General features: G+C 44.8%; 1 long non-coding RNA gene and 1 pseudogene across 1 annotated transcript; one reads left to right on the top strand and one right to left on the bottom strand.

Annotated features, from left to right (window-relative positions):
- The first annotated feature begins 2,868 nt into the window (after positions 1-2,868).
- On the top strand, positions 2,869-4,841 carry LOC139833422 (uncharacterized). Its single transcript, XR_011749163.1, has 2 exons — positions 2,869-4,041; positions 4,505-4,841. It is a non-coding gene; the product is annotated as an uncharacterized lncRNA (long non-coding RNA).
- Positions 4,842-10,058: 5,217 nt separating this feature from the next.
- The window catches only part of LOC127311828 (noroxomaritidine synthase-like), a 69,303-nt pseudogene continuing 58,270 nt past the window's right edge, over positions 10,059-21,091 (bottom strand).

The raw sequence follows: 21,091 nt of genomic DNA, 5'->3' as shown, positions 1-21,091 counted from the left end.
TTCACTTGCATATGATGTAGTTTGAAGAATATGGAAGCCCTCGGAACCGGTACGTCGGGAGGCGGTAGCCACCACAAAACCAATCCAGGGGTCCCCTCCTCGCCGACGATACTGGTCTGCTCTGCTTCTAGCGGCTTTGTGGCCTTGGAGGTATGGCGAACCACGGCCCCTCGATGGCAAGGAGTTTTTGTTCCTTTTTAGGTTGTCTTTTACTGTTTTTTAGGATGTTGAGGTGGCGGCTATCCTCGCTCTGATGGTGTGTCTAGTGCTGGCAGAGGGCATGTGGAGTTGTGTGACCGGCGAATCTCATGGGACCCAGTCGATTTTCGTGTTCGTTGATGTGGTTTCATGTCGGTTTTTTCCGATCTACGGTTGTCATCATTGGCAACGCTTGTTGCTCTGATGCGCTCGTCCTTTGGGGCCTTAGCTTGACGAATTCTCGTCTGTCTACTACAACAAGCTTAAGCTTTGCACGACTCTGGTGATGGATGAGCGAGGACGTTGGCGCACCTTCGACTCGTGCTAGTGGATGTAGTCGTCACAAGGTGATCCAAGTAGCTATTTGTAATGTTTATTACTTGAGCTATTTGTACTACTTTTGATAATTATTAATAGATTGGTGGAATTTCGCAAAAAGAAAAAAAAGGAAGCCCTGGTTGCCTCCTATGTTAGGTTGTCAGCATGACATGATCTTGAAGTGGTCCATTTTCTTTTCACGCTGGAAACGGATCAAGTTCTTTTTTGGGCTACCGTGAGGTGATCTTCCAAGAGATGTGAAATGCCCACAATTGTTGCACTTCGATTTGCCGATGCAGAGAGATGGTAGAAGCGTGGCTGAGAAAGAGAACTGCTGGACTCACATAAGGGAGTTGTATGTGACAAAAGGCTTTCTACAAAATGAACAAGGGTGGTGGCAAAAGGTGGTGTATCATCCCTTGGGACACAATCTAATGGTCCATCCGATGATTTGTGATACGTTCCCCAATGGCACTACAACAACACAAACTAGATGAAGCCCCATGCGTTGCGGTGGGACATATGGAATACTTGAAGCCGAATGAGATTCTTTAAGCTCGTGTAGCTTAATTTGCCTGATAAAATAGTTCTGTTGAAATTATCAACCTGAATTGTTGCAAACACGAGAGGAAACTTCATAAGTACATGGTATATGATAGAATAGTTAGAAACATGAGGGGAATACGTGCAACGTAAGTGTTTATCAAGGCACTGCATGAAGCGGACTGCCGGACTCGCACATGTAATGGCCAGATGACGGTCATGACATATTAGATTGATCACTGCCTCAGAAAAATGTTAGCTTGCAATGGAACCATCATTACTACTTATCTGACATGCCATTTGATGAATGCAAATATTTTGCCACAAAATTTGGAGAAAATGACTGTATTTCTTACAAGTGTGTTGATTAAACCACGCAACATGTTATGTTACAGATAGTGTAGTGTTGAGATGGCAATAAAAATAACCTAATGCAAACCTGCTAACCTGCTGACCAATAAAGGATTGATTTCTTGAACTTGCCACTTCTACCCTAAAGTAGTAACTGGTCATATGACAACTCATGGCAAATAAAAGCCATCAGAGATGTAGGAGTGCCACTAAAACACATCCAAATTTCCTAACAATACATGGAAAATAAATAATATGAGGAAACACTATAAATTGTGAAATCTACGCGTTCTGGACATCCGTGGCTCCTCTGCCTGATACATCTTGTAGATGTGAAGCCGCCGCTGGCCAGAGTTGCGACTTTTTTGACTGCAGAGGCTGATCATAGATGCAATAGAAGCCATGTAAAGCCTCTAGCCCTCCCGTAATCCAATTCTCGTGCCTGATTGCTACTTTCAGATAGAGAATTTAACGAATAAGGTTGAACCAGGTTAGAGTACAGACTTTGGGAGAACGTGTTTCCTCACGTTCTTCCCCTCCATCGACCCCGACTTCGTTTTCAGGTCGATAAATCCGAGTAGTGGAACGAGGCTCCGTTCCCCGAATCTAGCTACTATGGTATACATTTCACTAACTTTCAACGGTAGAATCGCGCCATACATGGCCTTGATTACATTAAGTAGGAAAATCATCTACCACACACATTGTTGTATCCCCACGGCTCACCCGCATCCCAGCGCCTCCAGCTCATGAGCTGGTCTGTTACAATTTTCATGGATATACTCAACATGATAGTCTATAAAAGATAGGCGGAGGAGATAATTCACTTCTTTGAAGAGGGCTCCAAGCGGTGCTGCATCGGTCGTAGGTGTTTGACGTGATTGCCTATTTAAGAATATGTCAATCTGTAGCAAAGATTGGGTGTTCGATCCCAAATGGTCTGCAGTGTTTCAGTGCGTAGCGCTTCACCGGCATTTCTTATACTTTCTGCTGAAACTCATTGACGAAGGTAGGATTCTTACATAGTCTGAAAGGAAAAAAAACTGAGCCGGTGGTGGATAGTGATACCAGTTCTGAACATCCAGCTGCACAAAAGCTTGCATGCTTACGAATCTCTAAAGAGTACTAAGACCATGCACTATGTAGTGCAAAAGCGAACCATAGAGGCCTTTGAATCGGTTCAATACGTAGTAGAGCATCGACTCATATGTTCTGACAGGAAAAGCGGCTCATTTTCATGGTTCGAACCATGCCAATAGAAAAGTAGTTTCTTGCATGCATGCTTACTATGCACGGAGGAATATGGAAGAGAGAGGAGAGCCTTTTCCTGTAATTAGGTCCCACGGTGGCAGTTGATGCGGTTCAATACATAGTATAGTTTTTGCTACCGAATCATATCTGACACACTTTTGCATTGAGTCGAATCCACATAGTACATGGCCTAAGCTCCCAGGGTTGAGAAGGCTTATGCTGAATTGGCGTGTCCCTTTCGTTGGACCCACTTGAAGGTAAGTTACCGCCTTCGTCCTTGGTTTTTCTGTTGCAAATTTCCAGGACCACTTCATCTAATCACTTCTTATCTCTGAAATCCATCTAGCGGTTGGTCAACGCTGGCGGTCAGGCAACCCGTCCGCCGCCGGTCAGGCTCCCCGTCGGTCAAGCGCTCGCGGCTCCCTTCCTCCGCACCTCTCCCAGTTTCCTCACAGACACCGTGCGTGGAGAACCTTGACGGAGCCGTATCCGTTGATGACATTGACGCACACGATGCCTAGGAGCGCACAGCAGCGGCCCTTCTCCGTCCACCTCCCTCTAGGCGGTCGTCGGGGGAAGAAGGGCAGGCGCGGTGCGCGAGCGCGACCTGCCGATGCTGGGAACGGGCATGCGGGTCGTAGCCTTGTGGGGGCGGCCGAGGCGGAGCGAGATCGCTGCGGCCGCCGGAGCCCGGAGAGCGTGCTTGCGGTCGTCCCCGATGATCGTGCTCTATGCCGTCCCCTGCCAGGTCCCCGACGTGGTCGCCCGGATCTGGTCGGAGCTCGCCTGCGCTGGATGAAGCTCCCGTGCGGCGTTCATGGAAATCGCCATGAAGCCCGCTAAGTATGCCTTCAGCACCGTCCCGTCGCCTGGAGCCTCCGCACTAAAGGAATCGGGCCAAGCCGCCGTGAATCCTCACCGTCATCGGTTTCTTCCCCACCTACGGCTGCCGACGTGGCCATTGATTCCGACCACCTCTGGTTACCCCGAGCACCTCCGAGAAATCAGGGTGAGCCACGACACGACTTTGTTTGAAAGAACATTCCATGTCCATCGCTCCAGATTGGATGAATTGCATAGTTGTGCCACTTATCTAATCTGATTCGCTGGAAATCTGGTCGTCCTCATCGACTGAAAAATAATCACCATGTACCACTTACTGCCGTACTATTATTGACTGTTTTATGTCTAACAATAAGTGGTACATAGTGCTCTTTGAGCATATATCCATGTATATTCATCTGGAGCAGTTGAGATTATTAGACTACTATTGACCACTTCGGTAATTTGGTAAATGGAAGATCTGAGATTAAGTGGCAGTGTTTAGACACTGAAGTTTGCTTCAAAATTTATGGAGGAAGGGTGCAATGGTCTTGAAAGGTATGTTGTAATCTGCAATCTCACATAGTAAAAAAGCTAATTATTTCTCAATGCATCAGATGAATGACTTTTCTTTTGCTCTTGGTGGACAACAACTAATCATATTAGCAGTTCGGTGAAGTTTCTTTTATTCCAGAAGAAAATAACTTGAGGCAATAATTGGTTTCTGGTTTTATCATGCGTATGAGGCAGATTAAAACAAGTAATCTAATAGCTACCCATTTTCTTCCTTATGCAAAATCAAATGAATAGAATTGAGCTGGTTTCATGGCCAAATAACACCATGTTGTACTGAATGACTATAAAGTATATAAATTTGGTTGTAAGTTGAGTCTTTTTCTCCTATTAGTGTACTAACCTTTAAACTAATGTTTTTTGATATTTAATCAAGGAATATGCGAGATTATAAGCGAACTATACTATGGGTAGCTAGGTATCATGTCTAATCCTTGAACATGTGTAGGGATTGCTCGGTGAGGACGAAGAAATGTCGAAGTGAAGTTTGGCTCTCATTCAAGAAGGTGGAATCACTCGAGACCGTCGATTCTTTAATGTCTTTTACAGGCTCACATCAGGTGATTAATTCGAATATATTGGTTCATATTTACTAAGCCATTGTGGGTGCCTTAAAGACAGACCGATAAAAACTTTGTACTTTTAGAGGTGGCTTGAATGATTGTCCGTGGTGGGGCCGATAGTCTTGAGAATGTAATGTCTTGAAATAAATTAGTTTCTTCTGTTGGATATTCAGGTGTATTAAAACGTGCAATAGGATCAACATTATGTGATATGATTGTTCATGAGCAGTGTTTTGAATATTTTTCATTTGTATACTCTTGAAAAAGAATTAGTTTTATGTTTGTGCTTGACATGTAAGCACGTGTAAGATCGTCCAACTGGGTCAATAAATTACATGTCAGCCCATGTATTTGCTCAGGGTTCTTGCTAACAGGTGCCGCTGGTGGCGTGACGGCACAAGGCGACATCAAGAATGAAAAGCCGGGAGGCTTTGCGAGTTATGGTGAAATCAAGAGCGACAAGTCGGGGATTTTTGCGAGGTGTTGGCAAGGCTATTGCAGGGTGTGCACAGACGGCAGAAATATTTCGCAGAGAAGATTTTTGGGCTTTCCTTCAAAGGTCCAAAAACAAAAACCTAAACAAGTCGACTCGAAAAAGGCAAATCACGCCATTCTAGCTTCTTAGACCATCTCATGCTTTATATCAGCACATGTCTTTTGTTTCAAGTATATTTGTTTTTCTTAGCTTGGCACCACGGAATTGTCTAACATTTAGGTGTGGAAAAGCAATGCAATCCATATGCGTCTTCGGTTTGACTTATCGATCGTGCCGCACACCATCAAACATGGATGGTCATTGAAAGGCAGTAATGCATTTTAGATGAATACTTAAGATGAGCTATTGACATGAAAAAATTAACCAATAACAACAAAAATGTTGCGGAAAAACTAAACGATACATGCAAAGAACGGCGCGGCAAAGCGCGCTAGGTCCTTCTAGTTCGAATCCACGTACGGATGCCAGCCTTAGCTCATCAGGACCTGGCAGACTTGTTCCACCACTAACTCCACTCAGGCCTTTGATGATGGACAAAACCTCTGTGTTATATACAATTCTTTTTCAGGCTGATACTAACACTAATGGTGTCTGGCATTTATTGGGGGCTCCGGCTGGCATTCATCTTCAAAGACCTATAAGCTTGCCTTTGCTGAAGATTTATAACCTTTTGTCGAAAGGGTGAAGCGAGCTCTAGCCTCTGCATCAAAATGATGCATACACCATTTATTACTTTATTGAAAGGAGTCTCAAAGTTACCTTGTTACACTTTTATTACAACTCACGGATCACTTAAAGTCGATACATGTATCAACCATCTAAAAAGTGATAAACAAAAATGTCGCCAAATGATCAACATGATGTTAGCCTGCGATCAAGCTGACAGCCGCACCGGCAGAATAATACCTGAGTGACCGTCTCTAAACAGTTGCACCCAAAAAACCATGTCCTGGTATTGGTCTTCCGGCTGGAGACATAACCACATATGGGTCTAATGTATAGCAGGAGGGATAACCTGCAAAAATGAAGCATTTTTTTTTTTGAGAACACAGTACAACGCAGACGCTCACAAACACGCACGTACAAACACCCCTATGAACGCACACGCACACCCTACCCCTATGAGCACCTCCGAGGGACTGAGCCGGCATATCTTGAGGTTGACGAAGTCACCACTGGCGCCTCGCTGTTGACGGGCACGTCACCTACCACTGAAAGCATAGCGCCGGTTAAAGATAGAATCGTTCCGTACATGTCATATTGTTGCCCATAAGAGTGCGCATATACCAACTCTAATTTGGCATTTGACTCTCTTTTCTATTTCATGAAGCCAATTCCTGAATAGATTAGTAATATTTTTGGGTGGCGATATTCCAAATGACATATGAATGATCAGCCAAATAATCTTTGCAAGCGGATAATCAATGAACAAATGTTGAATTATCTCTTCTTTGTCACAAAAACAGCATGTCTTATTTCCTTGCCATTTTCTCCTAATAAGATTATCTTTTGTAAGAATCACTTTGTGGTGTAAGAACCACATAAAGATTCTGATTTTTAGTGGTACTTTCAGTTCTAAATATATTTCATTAAATAAGTAGTATGCACATTCAACAGATCGAGATACATGGACTTAACTATATACCCTCATGTAGCAGTCCAGTTCCAAACAAAAGTATCATTTTCTTTTGAGAGATTTACATGAACTAGTCGGCCCAGTAGATGCAACCATCTTTTCCATTTATATTTAGTAAGATTTCTTCTAAATGCTATATTTATAGGAAATCCTATTAAGACATTTGCTACTAAGACATCTTTATGTTGCACAATATCTTATAAGGAGGGATACTGCTGCGTTAGGGGCTTATCTCCTAGCCAGAAATCCTCCCAGAGCCGACTATCTAAGCCATTCCCTACCTTAAAGGAACCCCTAGAAAAGAAATATTCCTTCACTTTCATCAAACCCTTCCAGAAAGGTGAGTCGGAAGGTTTAGATTGGACTTGAGAAAGGGTATGAGAATGGAAATATTTATTTTGCAGCAGCTTTTGCCACACCCCCTTTTCGTTTAAGAGTTTAAATAGCCACTTACTAAGTAAACACTTGTTTTTTTTATGTCTAAAGCCTCTACCCCTAGTCCCCATTGATCCCTAGGTCCGCATATGATGTTCCACTTAGTTAGTCTATACTTCCTTTTGTGCCCATCACTTTTCCAAAAAAAAAATCTCGATTTGGGCTTCCCAATGTCCCTCCAAAAGCCAAAGCATTAACTTCGGTACTTTTGATGGATAGAACAAACACTAAAGAGTACAGACCTGCTCCAAGTGAAGGAAAATATGCACCTTCATGATGGATAGCACTATGTATGTTGTGCTGCCAATTCCCCGGAGACCAAAGATCATATCCCGTAGATCTGCCCTTTTAGCGCAACTTGTTCAAAATTTGTTGGTTTCCCATTGGAACGCTGCTCAAGATGTTCACACCATGTTTTCTAACACCAGTGCAAACTTCGAGAAGACTTTCTTCATGGAGTCCTTCATCATAGCGGCCTAGATTATTTGGAACCAAATCAATGCAAAAAGTGGCTGAGCTTAGCGTTGTGATAGGTGAGGCCACATATGCCCTGGCGGCTGGCGTAGTGCCAGGGCGATATATAACATGTGAAATATCTTAAACTACTTGGCTTACTCTTTTTTTATCAAATAATAAGATGTGCAACAGTTCCTAAAAAGATGCACAACATGTAGAAATGTACTTTGGTTCGCTCAATCGCGCGAGGAATTCTCTAATATAACGTAATATATAATCTGAAAATTCTAATGCCCTTTTTTGCACAACAGGCTACGGAGTGTCTGGAGGAGGCCCTTTCAAGGGATCAGTGGTATTTTTGTTGAAAACAATAAATTCTGCTATCAGCCCATTTCAGAAATGTTGACGCGAAGGTACATCAAGTTTCAGTGTTCTTGCACACTTGCTATTTTAGAAAGTTTGCCTGATATTTCTATGTGTTTTTTTTTTTGTAGAACTGGGACCTCGTTGAAGCCACCGTCAAGACTGTCTTGAGGGACTTTCCTGATCTCAGTCGACATTGGTAAAATGGTAAGAATCACTTTGCCAGCCATGAATCATAAAGGTGCCTGGTTGAATTCATCACCCTTGCAATGTATATAATTATGCAGGTTTGGGAGTTTCGTTCAAAGGAAGTGTTTACCAAAGAGTATGCAGTAGAATATCTTCTTGAACATATGCAAACAGATATGTCACGGGTGCTCGCCATTCACATCAGAGCAAACTACGACAAGCCTTTCTTAATGGAGGCCTTCATCATAGCGCTAGACTATTTGGAAGCAAATGAATGCAAAGAGTGGCGAGCTTAGTGTAATTCAGTGAGGCGGGGGGCCTTGCCCCCCCTCGAAGCAGAGCTTACTTATGCATTCATGGTGGTACATCACTAGTACTAGCACATGGTGCTGATGACCAAATCTTTATATAGACAATTAAAAGGGGAAAAAGATAGCTAGATGGGAGAAACTAAAAGGGTTCCTAATTACATTCATGATTTTACATGTCATATTATTATTCTGTTGCAACTTAGGTTCATGATTTTACACGTCATATTATTATTCCGTTGCAACGCACGGGTATTCAACTAGTTAGTGTAACGAAAGAGCTGAGACTAGTTTTGACATTTGATAGGCGATGGCATCTCATGTACGAATTACGATCATGTCATATTTTTATTACTTGTTTGATATTTTTTTCTGCACAACAAATGTAGCACTTAGTTTATCAGTAAAGTTTCTGGGGAATATTCATGTTTCTTTATTGCCGTGTCTATTTGATCTATGTTATTCTCAGGAGGAATTAGTGGTTATCATGCCTTCTTTGTGGTAATCTCTTGTGAGGTGGTGTATCACTGTGGTAATGTTCATTCTCAGATTGCCAACGCAATTTTTTCGTAGGCATGTTAGATTTCTAGGTGCGCGCTTGGTTTGCACGTAGTTTTCTTCTATCACGCTTAAAGTTTACAAGACCGATGAAACACATTTTCTGTAAGAACCAAGACCATCCGAGTCCAAGGAAAGACACTTTTTAAAGAGGGTGTGACTAGTTCTTAGTCTATTGAAAACTAACTCGTTTTTAATAGAATGATATTATCGAATCTTAGTTGCAACTCACCATTAGCACGGATCACGAAGTAAATATAATGATTTGGATGTACTTGCAACTTAAGTGCACGAATCACAACGCAAATCCGATATTGCAGGAACCTACTGAGCACCAAATCCGTTCCCAATTTACTGAAAACTAGCAATTCCATTTTTTTTAAGCAAGGAAAGAAAGTCCAAAGCTATAGTGTTATATTTCTCGTTTCTTCACTTTCACCATGAGGCTGGATGCTCTGCCCTTTCTCCACTTCCACATAAAAACTTGAACTACCTCCATCCAAAAATAAGTGTCTCAATTTTATTTAAATAGGATACTAAAGAATTGAGCTTATCTTATCCATATGATTTGTTTGACAGACGTCCCCCGATTTACCGATATAGGTAGGGTAGATTTGTGGATTATTTCAGTGTTCTTCTACTCTGAAAGCCTCCACGAAAGCAGGATTCTTGTTTGCTTTGATGACAGTAGCTGGCTATAGTATTTGTTTGCTTCGGCTTGATTTATCTACCTTGAAGAGCTGTTTTGTATATAGATGCATTTTAATTAAAGATATATCTTGCAAAACTCGAGACATTTATTTTAGGATGGAGCGAGTACATATTAGTGATCCAAAAAAAATCGCAGAGATTGTATTGAACCAATAAATCATGCCATTTCATATCAAAATGTGCCACCAACCTATCTTCATATACACACTTCTTTAATACCTTAAGAAACTCCGGATGATCGCAGAGATGTTTAGCAGCATTTTGGTATAGATGCCACAAGCAACTTGTTATATTTTTCGCGTCTTCAGTTTCACCATGAGCCCATTTTTCATCTGCATTGAACATGATAGCTTAGGCTGGATGCTCTGCCCTTCCACCACCTCCACATCGAAGTTCCACACCACTGCAGCGACAATGGTCTTCATCTGCATAATTGCGATCTCCTTGCCAGGGCAGATCCTCGGGCCCGAGTTGAAGGCCATGAACTTATGAGAAGGTACATGCTTCATCTCACCGTTCTCTGAGAGCCATCTATCTGGGCTATAGTCGAGGCAATCTTTACCCCACACGCCCTCCATTCTTCCCATGGAGTGAATAGATATGAGGATGATGTCGTTGGCACGCACCTCATGACCACTTGGCATGATATCATCGGCGACCACCGTCTTGCGCTCGATAGGCGCCGGTGGGTACAACCTGAGAGTCTCATACAAGGCAGCTCTCACATAGACCAGAGATTTGGTCTCCTCTGGCTCAAAGATCCCCATACCAGGTACTTTGTATGATGCAATGGGTGAGAGTTCATCACGGATGACTGACATGGTGTAAGGGTTTTGGGCGAGGTTGTAGAAGGTCCATGGCAGGGTCGTGGCAACTGTGTCCTTCCCAGCAAGCATAGAGCCAATGAGAGTCGCACGGAGAAAGTCATCGTCCGCATAGTCCGGATCGCTGATGTAGCAAGACAGAAGTGTTGTGAAGTGTATATGTGGATTGCCTAGCCCTTTCCATCAGTTCGGACTTTTGGTTCAAGTGGCTAGTGCATGAAGCTTAACATGGTATCAGAGCCCCAGGTCTCAAGTTTAAATCCTGGCTTTCACATGGTTTTCGCAATTAAGCCTAAAAATTGCTGTTGCCCCCCCTCTTTAGCCACCGCTGTTTCGGTGTGCTCTTCTTCTTTCACGTGTTGACTTTCTCTTCTCTCGTCACACGCGAGTGGGGTGTTGTGAAGTGTATATGTGGATTGCCTAGCCCTTTCCATCAGTTCGGACTTTTGGTTCAAGTGGCTAGTGCATGAAGCTTAACAAGAAGATCCTCTAAACCATCTTGGTCTTCATCACTACCAACACGTCCACCGTTAATCTTCCTCCTCTCCATCATTCCCGTGACGAACCCTTGTAGCACCGCGTGTGCCGCGCTGAGCTTTCTCTCGGGGCCAATGTTTAGCCACCTCAATGCCTTCCAGCAACAGGCCGGCACGGTGTGCCGGAAAAAGGCCACTTCCAAGACCGTGTCCATGGCGGCTGGGGCGTCAACCGCTTCCTGTAGCGGCATCTCCAAGGACACGAGGCCAGGGTCCACGCCGAAGATACTCATGGTGGTCAGGTCAAACATGAACCTCGATAGCACTTCTTGCACATCGAACGGAGCGCCGTTGCCCGCCAAGCGAGCAAACAGCGGGAGGAGGCCCTTCTCCACCTTGTCGCGGCATCGAGCCGCCATACCAGCAACGAACCGCGGGCTAGTGACCACCCTTAGGAATTTTGCGCGCTGCCGACGGCACTGCTCGCCGTCGACGGTGAAGAGGCTGCCGCTCATGATGTCGAAAATGGCGGCGAACTCCGCCCCCTTGAGGAAGTTGGCGTAGTTCGCCGCGAGGATGTGTTGGACGTTCGCCGGGTCGCAGGTGACAAAGAACCGCATCCCGGTCCCAGGCTGTGACCTGACCCGGCGAGGACCAGGGTGAAGAAGTCAAGCAGGTTGTGGAGGTTGGCCACGAGGGAAGGGAACATGTACAGCAGTGGCCAGTTTGTGGGGAGCGATGCTGGATTCCTTGATCTACTACGGCTAGACCTGAAGTACAAGTACACGGGAACAAGTAGCAGCACCAACACTGAGAGCATCTCCACTCGTCCCCCCGAACAGGCCCCCGGCGAGCATTTTTTCCATCCGGACGGCGTAATTCGGCCCAGTCGCGCCCCCGGTTCCTCGTTTTCGTCCGGATTTGGGCCGAAATCCATCCGGCGATCCCACGCCATCCCCGGCCCCCCGGGGAGCGCTCGGGGACTCCGGACGAGTGAAAAGCGGGGAAGGGCCCGATCTGTCGGTGACTGGACACACGAACCCCACCGCCACGTCGCTCAAAATCTCCCCCACCCCTCGTATCTCTCTCGCCGCCGGCACCACCCCGCCGGCTTGTTGCCCAGATTCCGCCGCCCCTCCTTCCCCACCTGCCTATATTCCGCCGTCTTTGGACGACGGCCTATCTGGCTGCTCTTCCGCCGGCCTTTTTTCCGGCCTGCTTGCTCCTCGTCGCTCGCGGCTCGGGTTGCCTCGACCACGCCCGTCAGGTGTTCGTCCATTTGCCTCGCCGGCCATGGACTCGGACGAAGAGGAGGAGCAGATGTTCGTCGAGCTTATGCAAGAAGAGATGGCAGCAGCCGCCAAGGCAACGAGCACATGATGATCCTTGGTTGCTTGGCAAGCATGTACGCCGGGTAGCAGGCGGTCGACGTGGTGGGTCGGCACGAGGTCGCCGGAAGTGCAAGCCGAGACAGCGAATGGAGGGCTACTGCATGTTGTACGCCGACTACTTCGCCGACAATCCATTGCACGGTGAGAGTGTTTTCCGGCGTCGTTTCAGGATGAGCAGAAAGCTATTTCTGCAAATTATGTATGACATCCGCCACTTTGATCCCTACTTCGGATGCAAGGCGGATTGCACTGGTTTGGTTGGATTTTCGTCACTGCAGAAGTGCACAGTGGCTATGAGGATGCTGGCGTATGGAGCTCCCGGTGATACTGCAGATGACTATCTTCGGATGGCGGAGTCCACCGCCCTTGATTGTTTCTACCGGTTCTGCAGGGCCGTCATAGCAGTGCTCGGGGACTATTTCTTGAGGTCACCCACTGTCGAAGACACTCAGAGGATCCTTGCAACAAATGAAGCTAGGGGTTTTCCAGGGATGCTTGGAAGCATTGACTGCATGCATTGGCAATGGAAGAACTGTCCGTTTGCGTGGCAGGGAATGTACAAGGGTCACAAAAAAGGCTGCACTGTGATACTTGAAGCAGTGGCTACCCATGATCTTTGGATTTGGCACTCTTTCTTTGGTATGCCTGGATCCAACAATGACATCAACGTCATAAACTGCTCCCCGGTCTTTTCCAAGCTTGTTGAGGGTCATGCTCCTCCGGTGGACTATGTGATCAATGGTCGGCACTACAACAAAGGATACTACCTTGCAGACGGCATCTATCCAAAGTGGGCAACATTTGTGAAGACTATCTCCAACCCTGGCACCCCCAAACTTTGCGAGTTTGTCAAGAAACAAGAAGCTTGCCGAAAAGACGTCGAGCGAGCATTTGGTGTCCTCCAGCAGAGATTTGCTGTCGTCCGGTTCTCCGCTATGACTTGGTCCAAAGATCAGATGTGGGAGGTGATGAACTGCTGTGTGTGCCTACACAATATGATTATTGAAGATTGAACGAAAGCATCCGGTTCCTCTGGCTGAGCAAGAAGCACCATATGAGAGAGAGGGTCCTCTTGCACAGCCTAATCACCAGGTGCCTCCATCATGGGCCGCCTTCATTGCTATGCGCCAGGAGATTCGAGACTCTACAATGCATCAGCTGCTGCAAGATGATCTGGTGGAGCACATATGGAGGCTCCGAGGCAACGCCAACGCTGACGCCAACTAGTCTGTCTTAATTTCTTTGAAAAATTGTGAAATTGTGTGCTTCATTTGTTTCAGCACTTGTTAAACATTGTACTGATTATCGCCGAATTTGTTTCAGCAATTTTCGTACTCTTGGTCGTCGAACTTGTTAAATTTTATGTTAAATTTGTTTGGAATATGTCAAATGGTCGAGGTTGGGGGTTTCCTGCCGGGGGGACGGCTGGAACTTCGGCGCTCCCCACGCCAAAAATTGATCCAATCCGGACGAAAATTTCGCCGGATTTGGGCGTGGAGAGTGCCAACGAGTGGGGATGCTCTGAGGAGATGAGCAGCTCTGGCGACAACGGAATCGACATTGGGCGCTATCACTAGTTTTCTTGTTGATTCTTCGACTGTTCTATAAGTAGTCAGGGGATATGAATACGCTGCTGTAACTACGACTATGCCGCAATTGACATGGCGATTGAAAAGTGACAGATATTGGATACGAAGGCACAGCTCTCTCCAGGGCCGGTGCTCGTTTCCATTATATAGCGATCAAAAGAGATCAACTCCTTCCAAGGACATATTTTTTTAGCAGGTGGTAGCTGGAGGGGTTCCGAGATGGAGCAGCATGTTTTCTTCCGAGTTAAAAGACAGCGAGTGTCGGCAGCGTGACATGGTGGCGAACACGTGTTGATGGATGGGCGTAGTGTGGGGGTGCTGCCTCGTGTCACGGTGGCGTTGACGATAGGCATGTGAAGGACATTGCCTTGATCCTATCTCAAAGATGAATCCACAAAATGGTGACAACAACTTCTGAAGCGTGTTCAACAGTACGTCTGTACTGGACCAATTTATGCTTCCGACTCAGCCTTTGAACAGGTTGGTGAGGCATCCGGTTTTAAAATGATGTAGATAGGTGTGAGGTAAAGGTGAGGGCCCTTACATGGCCACCCTTCACCAAGCTAGCTTGGAACTTACCATTATATTTCTTTATAAGCTTGTGTTAAATAATATAAATAAATAATACTACGTCCATCATTTTAATGCAGAGATCGGCTAGTCAATCCGATCTGACTGGCAACGTGCTAGCCACGCTATACAATTAACTAGATATATCAAACAGCGATGCTTTCGGGAGTGGATAAAGTGAGACCGAGCTACACATAGCTCTTTATTCTTAAAAAATCGGAAATCATATTTGTAAATTTTTAAAAATCTGAAAATAAATTCTAGATGTAGCCAATAATGAAATCTACAATTGTGCAAAATCTCAATGTAAAATTCGTTGTATTGTAGGCTATACAAAAATGATAAATGTGTGGATCTAAGTATAGTGAATAGTGCATATTTCAAAATTGTCAGATTTTGCCATTTTTGTGTAGCCCAGAATACAAAGAGTTCCACATTGATATTTTGTAGGTTTGTAGCATACACCATGTATCATTTTTTTCAGATTTTTTGGAACCTTAAAATATAATATTTGAGTTTTTTAAAATAAAGAGCTACATGTAGCTCGCCTTTCGTTTGCAATTTTTGCGATGTTTCTCCATTAATTTATAGACAAGTTCCCTCCACGATCAATGGCCGTTGGCACAGTGAAAGGTGTGGAGGACGCAGACGCCAACGTGCATACTATGTGTTGTATACAAATAGTATATGTTAGCTAGCATATCCCATGATCTTAGGTGATTGTTATCTGTTGTATGCTGATAACTTGATATGCTAATATAAATACAGATGGAGGTCTGCCGTGATGGGCTCGGCTCCTCAGCAGGGCCGGGCTGGCAAAATCCGAGTATGATAGTACTAGTGACTTGATGTTCACTTCTATCTGAATTTGATATTGTGTTCGGTTTATCCTTTTGTTTCTTGTATCGTGAGTTCAGTTGGAATGTAAAATTCCAAAGAGATAATAGATGTTGTGTATCTGTTATCACCCATATGCTCCAATGAGCAAGGTTGAGCAGTCATACCACCTCATTTTTTTCTCTTTCTAGAGATATTCAAAACATTGGTACAAATAGTCACAAACGATGATTATTGTAGAATTCTTATTATTTTGTTTGTACACAAATACCTATATATAAACATCCACGAAATCGCTGCCATCACCAGTTTTGACTAGGCCAAAATGTCGACATGTACTCGTGTGTATTTCCCTAAAGAGTTCTAAGATCCCAGGGTCTAAAGCGCTTGTGAAAGTTCGAGAAAGTATCTAGTGCTACATGGCACTTGTGTGCTATTCCACCAAGATGAGTCGTTTGTTCATTTTCAAGGGAGAGGATTAAACATTGCCCCAGGACCAGTTCTCATCCTGAAACATATGTGAATAAAGCCCTAGTTTTTTCACATTATCTCACATGAGTCCTTTGTAATCTCTCCTCTCTCTCCTCACTCGCACTCGCAGGTTCGATTCACCACAAAATGACTAGATTAGTGGAGCGCGAGGCAGCTGCACCTCAAGCCACTGCCCCCGAGAACGAAGCTAGATGAGCCCCCGCGTTCCTCTTGCATAGCGCCGACAACGGTTGTTCCCTATGGCATGTATGCTCCCAAGCTCTTGAACCCGCTTGCTTGGTTCCTCTTGATGTTTTCTTCCTTTGCTTTGGATGGATCCACCCAAAAAGTTCTTGCATGGAATGCCATGTGGTCATGGTAATGGTATTCCAAGTCCTCCGGATAGGCCATGCTCCAAGAGGTTCTATATTGTTCTTAAGTGTCCACCTCTTTCACTTCCACCGTATTGACTTTCAAAGCAAGATTTGCACCTTTGGCCATTCGTATAGCACAATTTCGGGAATCTTGAGAGTTTTGTTCGGCCACCTTGAAAACTTGCATCCCGTGCACCACTTGATAGAAGGTGAGTTTAGGATAGCTTTCCCTTCTCATGAGACTCTTGACGTCAATGGGTTCATAAGGAATCATGCAATCAATATACTTGTTCTTGATCCAAAAGTTATCAATATGTTGAGCACCCCCATTTCGAAAGGCATCGACAATGGTGATCAGCCTTCTATACATCTCATGATGATCTTCATTTGGGAGCCTCATGAAACCTGATACGTGTAATATCCCAGGTTTAGAGACGATCGAGGGGTAGATTTTAGAAAGGGATGTGCATTGCATCGTAAATTCTGGGGAAATTTCGCGCTTTTAAAACAAAACTGCATCGAAGGGGGACAAGTTTCTCTCTCGACACCTTACAGGGTTAGGGTTTCGAGAGTGCGACAAACTTGCTCTTATTCAACTAAACTAGGGTTTTGGAGAAGAGAGAAGGGATATTGCATCACAAACTTAAGTTGCATGATTGAATTCAATTTTAAGTTGCATGATTGAATTCAAACCTAAAGTTGAATTTGAATTTCAAATTCAAACATTAAATAAATATCTCATAATTCAATTGTGAGGAAATTCAATAAAGGAATTATAATAATACACAATATAAACAATACAAATAATAAGTAAAGCTCATTAGAGAAAACCTTGAGCTTTATTGATTCACACACAATATACATTGTCTTTACAATATTCAAAAATTGAAATAAAAGAATATTACAATACATTACAAGAATTGGCAAAATAGAAAAAGAAAATAAAAGAAAAGTACAATGTCATATTCTACCCTAAAACGACAAACTAATCTTCATTTCCGTTTGAGTTTGATGATCTTCATCTCCATTTGATCATAATCTGGAAACCTGTACTCAAACACAACAAACACAAGTTATGCCAAGTGGCATAGCCACTGGGCAGGTTAGAAAGAAAATAGAATTGGAGAGGATATGACCAACAGCTCTGCCGAGCTGATCATCTCATAGCCAAGTACCAAGCTAGATACCAAGCATCTGGTACACACACACACACTAGCTGCTCACACAGCTAGTGTGCATGCCCAACAGCAAGACACCAAGGGTGCATGCTGCACAACACACACACTCCAGCCAGTGAGTCATCAGGAGTGCCAGGCCAAGCTGTCGACCAGGAGAGCAAGGAAAGGGTGGTATATAAGCCTCCACAGTAAACCCTAAGCCAAATCCATCGACAGGCTGCACTGGGTAAGTCACCAGCAAACCAAGAACACAAGAACAGGAAGAACATCATTGCTGTTCAACCTGTCCAAAATCATCACAACACCAAATCAAGCACCACCAGCTTGCAAGGAGGAGCAGGGCAAGCATAAGATCAACACAGCAGCTAAACCTCTACACCAACAACTTTTCTAGGAGCTGGAGTGAGGTATAAAGCAAATCAACCTGAGCAAAACACTGATTTGCTCATAAATAAGCATACACTTGCATCACAGAAGCAAAGTGGGTAGAAACCCTATGTGTGAGTCATCATATGGCTAATAGCCAAATTGGTGCAAGTAAACAAGAGAGAAACCAATAGGAAGTCACCCTGGGAACATTGGTTATACCAAACCAGAGGCATAACCAAAGACATCCAGCAAGGGATGATCCTATCTAGCTAGCCAAAGTTACTTAGCACCTATGACCAATACACCATCAGACAGATAGACAAATTGTGTCTATTCTTGTTTGTCAACATCAAAGATCACTGGAAATCCAACATGGGATTAACTAGATGGCATTCACCAAGCCACAACCAGCCACAGAGAGAGGGGAGCCACCATGACAGCACCAAAGGGCTGTCAGGGTCACCTCAACCCTTAACCACCAAGTCCAGCACATACATCATCACCCATAGGGTTCATAATGAGCTAGGGTTCCCAACAATTGGTTGGCATCCTTCTAGCTCAAGCAAATCAATTAAAAGAATCATCACTGAATTACAGTTCATCTCAATTATTCAGTAAACAAGCACAAGCCACTCGGATAAATGACACACACTGGATAACCAGCACTGGAGTCTTGCATATGGTCCAAGGGATCACTGCAAGCCTCAACAGATGCTTGATTAAGCAATGGCCTGCACAGCACCAGGTCTGGTGACACACAGGCACCAGATTAAGCATCAGGGGGCACAGACAGTATGAAACAGCAACATTTACAAGCAAATGATGATCATGTGATCATCAGAAGCTTGCTAGAGCATGCCAGTACATGCTAGAGCCAACCTAGCAACAAATCATGAATCATTTGACTAAAACAACACCAATTCATCAACAGTTGCTTCACAGCTAATCACATAAATAATTTATGATTATATCCAGAAGCACATCAAATGCTTGATGAATCATTGGATCATAATACACCAGCCAAACATATAATTCATCACTGTATAACACAGATAAGCCACAGTGATACTCAATTGAGCATGTCCATGAATATAAGCACAAGAGATAGCACATCAGGAGCACTAGCTCTTGCTAATTGCAAGGATTACACACAGTAATCAAGCCAGGGCAAGTAATTGAATACACATGATGATCTAGCAAGAGTAGTAACAAGCACAGAGGCACAGGGAGAGTTTCAAACAAGAAATGCAAGCATAAGCCAGCACATAGCTTAGGATAATTGCACAGAATCATGGCAGTAGCAAGGCCAAGCTAGTCACACATCAGCAGCAGCTAGAATCCATGGCAAGAAAGACAAAGACAAGAAAGCACACGCGCATCCACAGCAAGCACAGCAGCAGAGCACATAGAAGTAGAGCAGCAGCACAAGCATGGGCATGGTCACAGAAGCAATGGCCATGGCCAGTAGCGCACAGCACAGCAGCTCAAGGAGGAGAGGCAGTCGCAGCATAGCCAGGAGGAGGAGCTAGCACAGGTAGAAGAAGGGAAGGTGGCGCACATACCTGGAGCAGGAGTACCACGGCGTGCCATGGCGGCACGGCGGCACGGGCCGACCACGGCAGCGCCAAGCCGCGGCCAAGCCTGGCGTCGCCGAGCACGAGCGCTCCAACACCACCACCGCGTAGCTCATGGCCGCATCACCGCGTCTGGTTCGCCGGTGAGCGACGAATCGCCGCGGAAACCTCCCACGGCCGTGCGGGCGAACGCGTTGGGGGCGAGCCAAGGGGGAGACGAAGACCAGATCGAGACGGAGGATCTGGTGCGCCGTCGAGAGGCGGTCCAGATCCACCACACCTCGTCGCCGGCAAGGGCCGGAGATGGCCGGAATAAAGCGGCGACGGCGGAGGCGATTTCGGCATCGCAGGAGCTGAGAGGGAGTTAGGGTTAGGGCGACGCGGGGGAGACGACGCGACTGGGTCGGTTGGACCGAGCCCAGTGGGCTGGTCGAACCTAACCAGCTCGACTGCCTGACAGGTGGGCCCAAGGGGCAATTCAGTAACTTCACAAATTCATTTAAAACCAGAAACTTTGAAATTAAATAGAAAATGGATAAAAACTCTAAAAAATAATTAAAAATATGAAAACTGCTGAGCATAAAATTCTCTATCAGAATAAAATATCAAAAGGAATTTTTGAAGATAACTAAGAATAAGTCCTATTTGATGATTATAATAATCATTTAAATCACACTTTATATTTTCAATAATGAAAATAAGTCCATAAATTCTTTTGGACTTTAAAAACACCTTGACAACATTTCAAGGTTGTATTTTGCCCTAAATAGAGTATCCCCAAATCATTCTTAGCATTAACCTCCCACATGAAATAATAACGACATCGGAAGGGGGGAACAAACCCTAAAACTGGAATCATGCATCAATGCTTCTTTAACCATTGCCCTTATCGGACAATGATGCTATTTTTTCAGCAACAGAGGACAAGGGTCAGTCCACACCATCCAACTGCAACACTTTGCAGTGTTCAGGCAAGTTCATCACTTGCTCATGTCATTCGAGTATTTTTATCAAATTACTTGCAAAGTACTATGCTTATCACTATTGCATAAAAACCAAAACCACTATTTTCATAACTATGAATATGACTATGTGGTGGGCAATGGAACCATGGATTGTGTTGATATGGTGGAGGTTCCATTGCAAGGGTTTATATCCATCTAGGATTAAACAACAAATGTCGTCCAGTGATTCTTGTGTCGTAATACCCGTGTTAACCATAAGATCTGGAGTGGGACGGAATAGTCAATCGTATTTCCACCTCTTGTACATCAACGGATGCGCTTACCGTAGCAGTTGTATCTTGCGAGAACAACCGGAGGGTTGGGATCCCATTCTAATTCCCCACGGTAATGCGGTCTATGATGGGTTGCAGCTGCCGGCGAAGGAGTTTATGGTAGAGCCCAGAACTGTTGTCGCGGTTGGGGTCCATCCTTAATTGGTGTAAGAGGACCGGCGAGGACCCAGGGTCGGGGTTTGCAACAAAGGGTGGGTGTGCGAGGTAGCGGAGGAATATGATTGGCTATGACCTTATACCGGGCATCACACCGAAGGAAGTGTGAACGGGAAAGCTGCCCGGTTGGCACCAAGGTTAAGATCTCTTATGGGTAAAGCAACACACCTCTGCAGAGTGTAAAGAACCGTGACCTGTCACTCCCTGTTCCGGG

The sequence above is a fragment of the Lolium perenne genome, chromosome 7, assembly GCF_019359855.2.
Source record: "Lolium perenne isolate Kyuss_39 chromosome 7, Kyuss_2.0, whole genome shotgun sequence".
NCBI lineage: Eukaryota > Viridiplantae > Streptophyta > Magnoliopsida > Poales > Poaceae > Lolium > Lolium perenne.
Note: the sequence above shows the minus strand (reverse complement) of the source record. Positions and strands in the feature narration are given on the sequence as shown.